The sequence below is a fragment of the Scomber japonicus genome, unplaced genomic scaffold (genome assembly GCF_027409825.1).
Source record: "Scomber japonicus isolate fScoJap1 unplaced genomic scaffold, fScoJap1.pri scaffold_583, whole genome shotgun sequence".
Classification (NCBI taxonomy): Eukaryota; Metazoa; Chordata; class Actinopteri; order Scombriformes; family Scombridae; genus Scomber; species Scomber japonicus.
The window spans coordinates 7,501-15,000 of record NW_026518633.1 but is presented as its reverse complement, the minus strand read 5'-3'; the positions used below and the strand labels follow the sequence as shown (position 1 = coordinate 15,000).

The window sequence follows — 7,500 nt, the reverse complement described above, 5'->3', positions numbered from 1 at the left end:
ACCCGACCGATATATCGATCAGCCCAAATTGGCCTGTCACAAATATATAACTGTATCAGTCAATATGTTGTCTGATACGTGCCGATATTTTTAAAAACTAACTAACCAAAAAGTTTAGGGCTGTCAAACGATTAATTTTTTAAATTGAGATTAATCGCAGAGTTTCCATAGTTAATCGCGATTAATGGCGTTTTGAATTGCATGTTTAAAATCCTGTTATTTTACATCTGAAGGCAGTTTTAAGCCCATAATGTAAAGCATTTCTTACCAGAGTGTCTTAACTGGGAATCAATCACGGCTCTGCTGCGACTCCCACATTCCAAAATGGTCCTTTGGTGGAGCTGAGGCTGGCTTGGCTGCACCTGGGTGTTTAGCGTGGAGGTGCTAACTCAAACTCCACGTACTCCGGTGGTAGTTAAACTCCGTTTGACACAGGTTGCATTTTACTTTTGACTTGTCAACTGAAGCGTCTGGAAGTGTTTTAAAGTTAAACAAGCCGTTCAAAAGTCCAGTAGCTCTCTTACTTTCCATCAGCGCGGTAGGTTTACTGCAGGAGGCCACTTCAAAGCATAGCGCTACAGCTAGAGGAGCCGTCTACGGGGGAGTAGAAGGGACAAAAAGGCTTGCAACATTAAAATGCGATTAAAATTTTTTGACGCGTTATCGATTGCATTATGGATCCTTTGCCTTGCCTTTTTCTTAATTCAAGTTTAATATATGTATTTTTTTTGTTCATAGCTATCTATAATGATTAAATTCCCAGCATGTTTATTGTTAGACTGTAAAATATCATAACACATCTCTGTCACAAGCATTTCATTTGAGGAAACGTGCTAATGTAAATATTCGTACATATAATATTATTGGCCTATATATCGATATCAGGATTTTTTTGCTCCCTAATGTCGGTATCAGCCCCTAAAATCCAGTATCGGTCGGACTCTACAGGAGTTGGCTCCTTTCAATGTGACGCAATAAATTAACATTATCTTGATATTATGATATTTTATATGTATCGTCTTAGACTTTGAATATTGTAGCATCGTGATATTGAATAAGTGTATTTTCCTACTTTTAAAAGCTGCATTACAGTAAAATGATGTAATTATCTGCCTTTATCGACTTATCTCCACGTAAAGGCAGATAATAAAAGAGTCTGTTGAGATTAGAGAATTACATCATTTTACTGTAATGCAGCTTTTAAAAGCAGGAAAACACACAATATTAAGATATCCAAAACCTAAGACCATATATTTCCCTAATTCCTACAATATGGCCAAAAGTATTCTCTCAGGCTGAGTCCAGACACTCTCCACAGGACACATTTGGGCCGCTTGTCTCCACCATCTCATTGTTTGGATCACTACGTAAAGCTGGTGACCGTCGGTGAGGGTTGAGACGCAGACTGACGCCTTCAGGCTCAGATCCTTCTTCACCAGGACGGTCCGATACATAGAAAACATGACGACACCAGCACCAATCCAAGAACCCTTAAAGTGATCCTGATACCAGCACCGATCCAAGAACCCTTAAAGTGATCCTGATACCAGCTGAGTCCTTCATCAGATAAACATTAACACATTCAAGTCTCTGTCTGATAGTGTGTAAGAGTGTGTAGTATAGACTCCCTGTAAAAGCGTTTAGGAGGCATCTTAACTAACGCTAACTCAGATTCACCACGACTTCACCACCACAGACGGGTCGTAGCTGCTGTGGCATCGGACCAATCACATGACGCATTAAAATCAGAGAACATTGGTGTTGATTGGCTGTGAGCAAGTCCATACAAACAGTCATATTTTATAACTCTGGGTGTAAAAAGGATCGATTTGACGTTTGACAGGAGACGTTTCGATACTACTTGATGTCGATTTATTTAGGTCGATACCTTAAAAGTTACTGAGTACCGATACTCAACCGTACTGGTACAACACCCGCATCACTGCTGATGCTGCACCCATCCACCCGTCAATCTCACCCTCCATCTTACCCTCCATCTTACCCTCACTGTGAATAAAACCCAGAGATACTTCAACTCCTCCGCTTGGGGCAGCAACTCAACCCTGAGAGGGCAGTCCACCTTTCCCCAGCAGAGCACCGTGGACTCAGATTACAAGGTGCTGACTCTCAACCCCGACCACTTTAAACCAGCGAGAAGTTTAACCATCATCAAGTTTTGCCAGATGTGTGACGGTCGATAACGTAAACCTGCGACAGACTGAAAACGCCCAAAAGAAGAAGACGAGTATCGTTTACCAAACCAGCTTCAGCCTCGACGACAGCGAGCAGCTTCAGTTCGAGTCGGTGGGCAAAGTTCCCAACATGAGGTCACATGACCCTGCCGAAAGTGTCGCATTAACGGCTTCAGTATGAGCGCAGTCTGAAGGCTCCTACCTGGACTCTGCATGTTGATGTAACAGAGGATTTTGTCTCGCCCCCGTGGCGGCGGCGGCGGAGGCGGCTCGGCCTCGGCCCGGCCGCCTTCCTCTCGCTCCATATCGGCCCTCCGAACCTTCACCCGCCTCCCCTACGAAGACGCTTCAGAGGTGAAACCAAACGCGGCTCGCTCATCGCTCTCGTGGTCGGCCGCCTCGGACAAAAAAAAAAAAAAACCCTGACGTCATGTGGAAGGAAGCGGGTCCTGGTCTACATCCTCTCTCCGCTGCGTTGACTGATTAAATCTGCAGGATCTCCGTTTCACTGCACCTGCACCTCTTCACATTTCACCTCAGACTGCAGGAGACGTCTCTTTGCTTTTTATCCGACGTCAGCGACCGTCCTCGCCGCTCCACATTTCAATTTGAGAAAGAAGAAAATCTTAAAAAAAGAAAACAGACGACGCAACTTTCTCTCCGTGTGTGTGTCTCTTTCTTTCTCTCTCTCTCTCTCTGAACACCAGCCTCAGTTCAAAGCTCAGGAGAGCAGCTTGGAGATGTGTGACATCACCGTTGCCCCCAGCCAATCCTGCAATGGTAGTGATATCACCGAGGCAACACCCCCCCCTCCTCCTCCTCTCTCCCCTTGTCTCCTCTGCTGCATCTTTCACTGTGTGGATGGATGATGTCATCGTTTGGGCTGCTGCTCGGTCTGAGCGACTGACTCAGAGACTGATGAGTAAACGGCTGAATTAACGACTGAGGAGGAAAAATCACAGCTGACTGACGGCTTGAATGAAACAATGCAATAATCAATCATTCTCATTATCAATGAATCTCTGCATAATGTTTAATTAGTCATAAAAAAAAGATCAGTAGTGGCTAAAATGAAGCCAGTCCTTATAATGTGGATCATTGCTCTTCATGTGGTCAGTGTTGCAGAGCTGATCTCAACAGAAGCAGCATTTCACTGCATTTGTGCACATTTAACATTATTTTGGAAGCTCTGAATCGAGTGATAAAATAAACTCGAGGCTCTGAGGGTCACGTTCAGATGTTAAAATGATATAAAAGACGGTTTATTTGTGTTGTATGAACATGTTGGACATTAAAAAGGAGACACATTCTGCTTTTAGTGATTTTATAACTATGTAGAAATGCTGCCTGTCAGTCAAAACTCAGGATTCAACCTGCTCTGGACCAGTTTTTAAGTGTAATTTTCCGACCTATTTTCTAATATATCAACTTTTTTTTTCCCCGACTTTTTCCTCTCACATTAAAATCTTTTGTTCTGGTATTATTCTGAATTTTTCTCATAATTTTTCTCATTTTCATTAAAAGTTTCTTTGTGTAATACTTTGAATTTGTCTTTCTGGTTAAACGTCGGCTTGTTGCCGTGACCACGAACTGCCGTCCATTCCGGAATCTTGCTTGCTAAGGCGGTTGCTAGGCGGTTGCTATGGTGTTTCCGCTCTCTCTCTATTTTCTTGTAATCCATCAACTTTTTTTTTTCCCCACATAATTTAACTTAACTTTTTCTCCGTAAAATTACAATTATTATTTGTTCAGGTATTATTCTAATTTTTTCTCGTAATATTAAATGTTTTTTTTTTCCCTTCTCATATTTATTAGAAACCGTCGCCATGACCACAAACTGCCCTGCATTCCGGAATCTTAGCGGTTGCCAGGGTGGTTGCTAAGGTCTTTCCACTCTCATATTTCAGGGCTCTTAAAGAGACAGGAGCTAAAACTGTATTAACTGACAGTAGAAGATAAATAAGGAGTTTTTTTCAACTGGAAATCATGTAAAGATAGAGATATTCCAGTAGAGACTCAGAATATTAATATAGAGCTGGAGAGGTAAAGAATATATGTCTTATTTCAGTTTCTCCTGGAAGACATTCATAGCTTTGCAAACAGCGACAGATATTATTGTGAGGAAGGTAAAATGAGAAGTTAAAAATCAAAAGTATGAACACTGACTGGACTATCAGTTTCAGAAGGTTAACAGAGTATAACAACCTCATAATTAACCTTTAACCTGTGACTAACCTGATGACAAACCAAACCAAAGATCATCTGACAGGGACAAAGCATCACACGCTTCCACGTTTTCCACTTTGAGCGTTTCACAAGCAAAGTGCAGCTTACTTTTGGGTAAATTAAGATGCACTGTTAATACAGTAATTACGGTAACCCAAACTAATCTGAATGAGTGTCTTTAGGTTACTGTAATTACTGTAGTAGCACAAATATTATGTTAACTTGCTCAGATTTAGTTGATTTTTGTGCTTTTTTTACTGCCGGTTAGTCAGCTTTGTGGTTAAAGAGTTTCTTTATTTGTGTTTATTGGCTGAAATATGAATCAGGAGTCTGCTCGGGTTGTTTTATTTTGAAAATCTTTCTGTGGAGCCTGTTGAGAAAAAGACTCCTGATAGTAATAAAACTGTGAAATGAGCAGAATGACGTTTGTACAGTCATTACGAGTCAAATCTGAAGTTCATTTGACGGTTCTGATGAGTTGATAGTGAAGTTTGAACTCTAATAAACCACATTATGAAAATCACTGACGCCACATCTGCAGATTTAGGTTTGGGTGTTTCAGGGTTTTTTTCAGCGGGAGGAAGGATGTGACACACAGCTGACCGAAAATGTGACGTTGAGTAACAGCTGTGACTTGTGACAGTGACGCCGCTTCACTGTGAGAGGAACCGAGAGAAACCCAGGAGCTCTGAGTCACACACACACACACACACACACACACACACACACACACAGTTACCTGGTGCAGCCTGGTTCATGTTGAGTTCGCTGGTTATCAGGATTTCCAGGACTTGAACCAGAGGATCCAGACCGGACTCAGACCTGAACAGAGACACAGACTCAGTCACATTTAACAGGAAAGACTTTTATTGTGAAAAACTCCTGACTTTAAGTTTAGTTAACAGCTTCTCGGGAACATAATATATGAGCTTTACAATATTTCAGTAAACTCTGTCATATTTAAATTAGTGCTTTAATAACTTCATACTCAAGGAATCACATTTTTTTTTAACTTAATGACATTATATTTATATATATGTATATTAGGGCTGTCAGCGTTAACGTGTTAATCGCGATCAGATTAATGCGATCCATAACGTGTTAATTTTTTTTAATGGCATTTTAATGTTGCAAGCCTTTTTGTCCCTTCTACTCCCCCGTAGACGGCTCCTCTAGCTGTAGCGCTATGCTTTGAAGTGGCCTCCTGCAGTAAACCTACCGCGCTGATGGAAAGTAAGAGAGCTACTGGACTTTTGAACGGCTTGTTTAACTTTAAAACACTTCCAGACGCTTCAGTTGACAAGTCAAAAGTAAAATGCAACCTGTGTCAAACGGAGTTTAACTACCACCGGAGTACGTGGAGTTTGAGTTAGCACCTCCACGCTAAACACCCAGGTGCAGCCAAGCCAGCCTCAGCTCCACCAAAGGACCATTTTGGAGTGTGGGAGTCGCAGCAGAGCCGTGATTGATTCCCAGTTAAGACACTCTGGTAAGAAATGCTTTACATTATGGGCTTAAAACTGCCTTCAAATGGAAAATAACAGGATTTTAAACATGCAATTCAAAATGTGATTAATCGTGATTAACTATGGAAACTCTGCGATTAATCTCGATTAAGAAAATTAATCGTTTGACAACCCTAATATTTATATATTTATTTAATTAATCTTTCAGCTGCTGTTAATGTTTCTTGTTTTAAATCTTAATTTATCTGATTATTATTCAGCCTGCAGCTTCGTCTCACTTCACTGTAAAGTCGACTGTTATTCTACATAAATGATAAATAAAGTCTTTATTTTTACTGTCATTTCATCTGTTAATCATTTTTTCAATTAATTTATTAGTTGCTTTGTCCATAAAATGTCAGAAAAATGTGTTAAAAATATGAATTTTACTGTCAGAGAGATAAAAGGAAACACATTTAAGAAGCTGAATCAGAGAATTTAAACTTTTGTTTTCTTTCAAAATGAATCAAAGCGATGATTAAATAATTAATTATATAAATATTTAGTGATTCATTTCACAGCTGGAGACTAACTGATGAACCGTCGCAGCTCCAACATGAAACATATTAAACGTTTCTGGTTTTAACTTCATGACTCAAACAACTGAAATGTGAAAATCTGCTGCTGGAAATACAAAAATAGAAAAAACTAAAATAATTATTCACTCATTGCATCACAGAGGAAACACCAGAGAGTGTGTGTGTGTGTGTGTGTGTGAGAGTGTGTGTAGTAGAGAACCAGCCTTGTGAGGACATCATGTGTTTCTGTAACTCTTCATGCTATAATTACACTACTGCTTTTATTGTGTTTAAATGGTGTGTATTTTGTGTGTATATATATGTGTGTGTGTGTGTGTGTGTGTGTCTCTTTGTATATGTGTCTTACAGTGTGTGTGTGTGTGTGTGTGTGTGTGTGTGTGTGTGTGTATATGTGTCTTACAGTGTGTGTGTGTGTGTCTCTGTGTATATGTGTCTTACAGTGTGTGTGTGTGTGTGTGTGTGCGTCTCTGTCTCTGTGTGACCCAGCAGTGTGTGTGTATATGTATGTGTGTATATGTGTGTATATGTCTCTGTGTGTGTGTGTGTGACTGACCCAGCAGTGTGTATCTCTGTGTATATGTGTGTGTGTGTGTGTATATGTATATGTGTGTGTGTGTGTGTGTGTGTGTGTGTGTGTGTGTGTCTGTGTGTGTGTGTGTGTGTGTGTGTGTGACTGACCCGGCAGTGTGTCTGAACAGCAGGGGGCTGAAGCTCTCCGCCAGGTTTCGGGGGCTCAGCTGGACTCTGGTGGCGTGCAGGCAGAGTCGAGCCAGGTGTCTCACTACGCTGAGCAGAGTCAGGCCGTACTGGGGGGGGCAGGAGGGGGCCGCCGCCACCCCCATCAGCACCTGGGCACAGTCCTCCGGGTCTCGGACCTCTGGGGGGGGGGGGGGGGGCAGAGAGGGGGGGGGGGGGGGGGGAGAGAGGGGGGAGACATGTGAGCTTCATCTGAACAGCTTTAAGACTTGTTTAACCCTTTACATCAAACATGCGGCCCGTGGGCCAGAACTGGCCCATTGAAGGGTCCACACCGGCCCA

At 41.7% G+C, this 7,500-nt stretch overlaps 1 pseudogene; it reads right to left on the bottom strand.

Annotated features, from left to right (window-relative positions):
- LOC128354788 (phosphatidylinositol 3-kinase regulatory subunit alpha-like) overlaps positions 1-7,500 on the bottom strand; it is a 23,409-nt pseudogene that overhangs the window by 8,458 nt on the left and 7,451 nt on the right.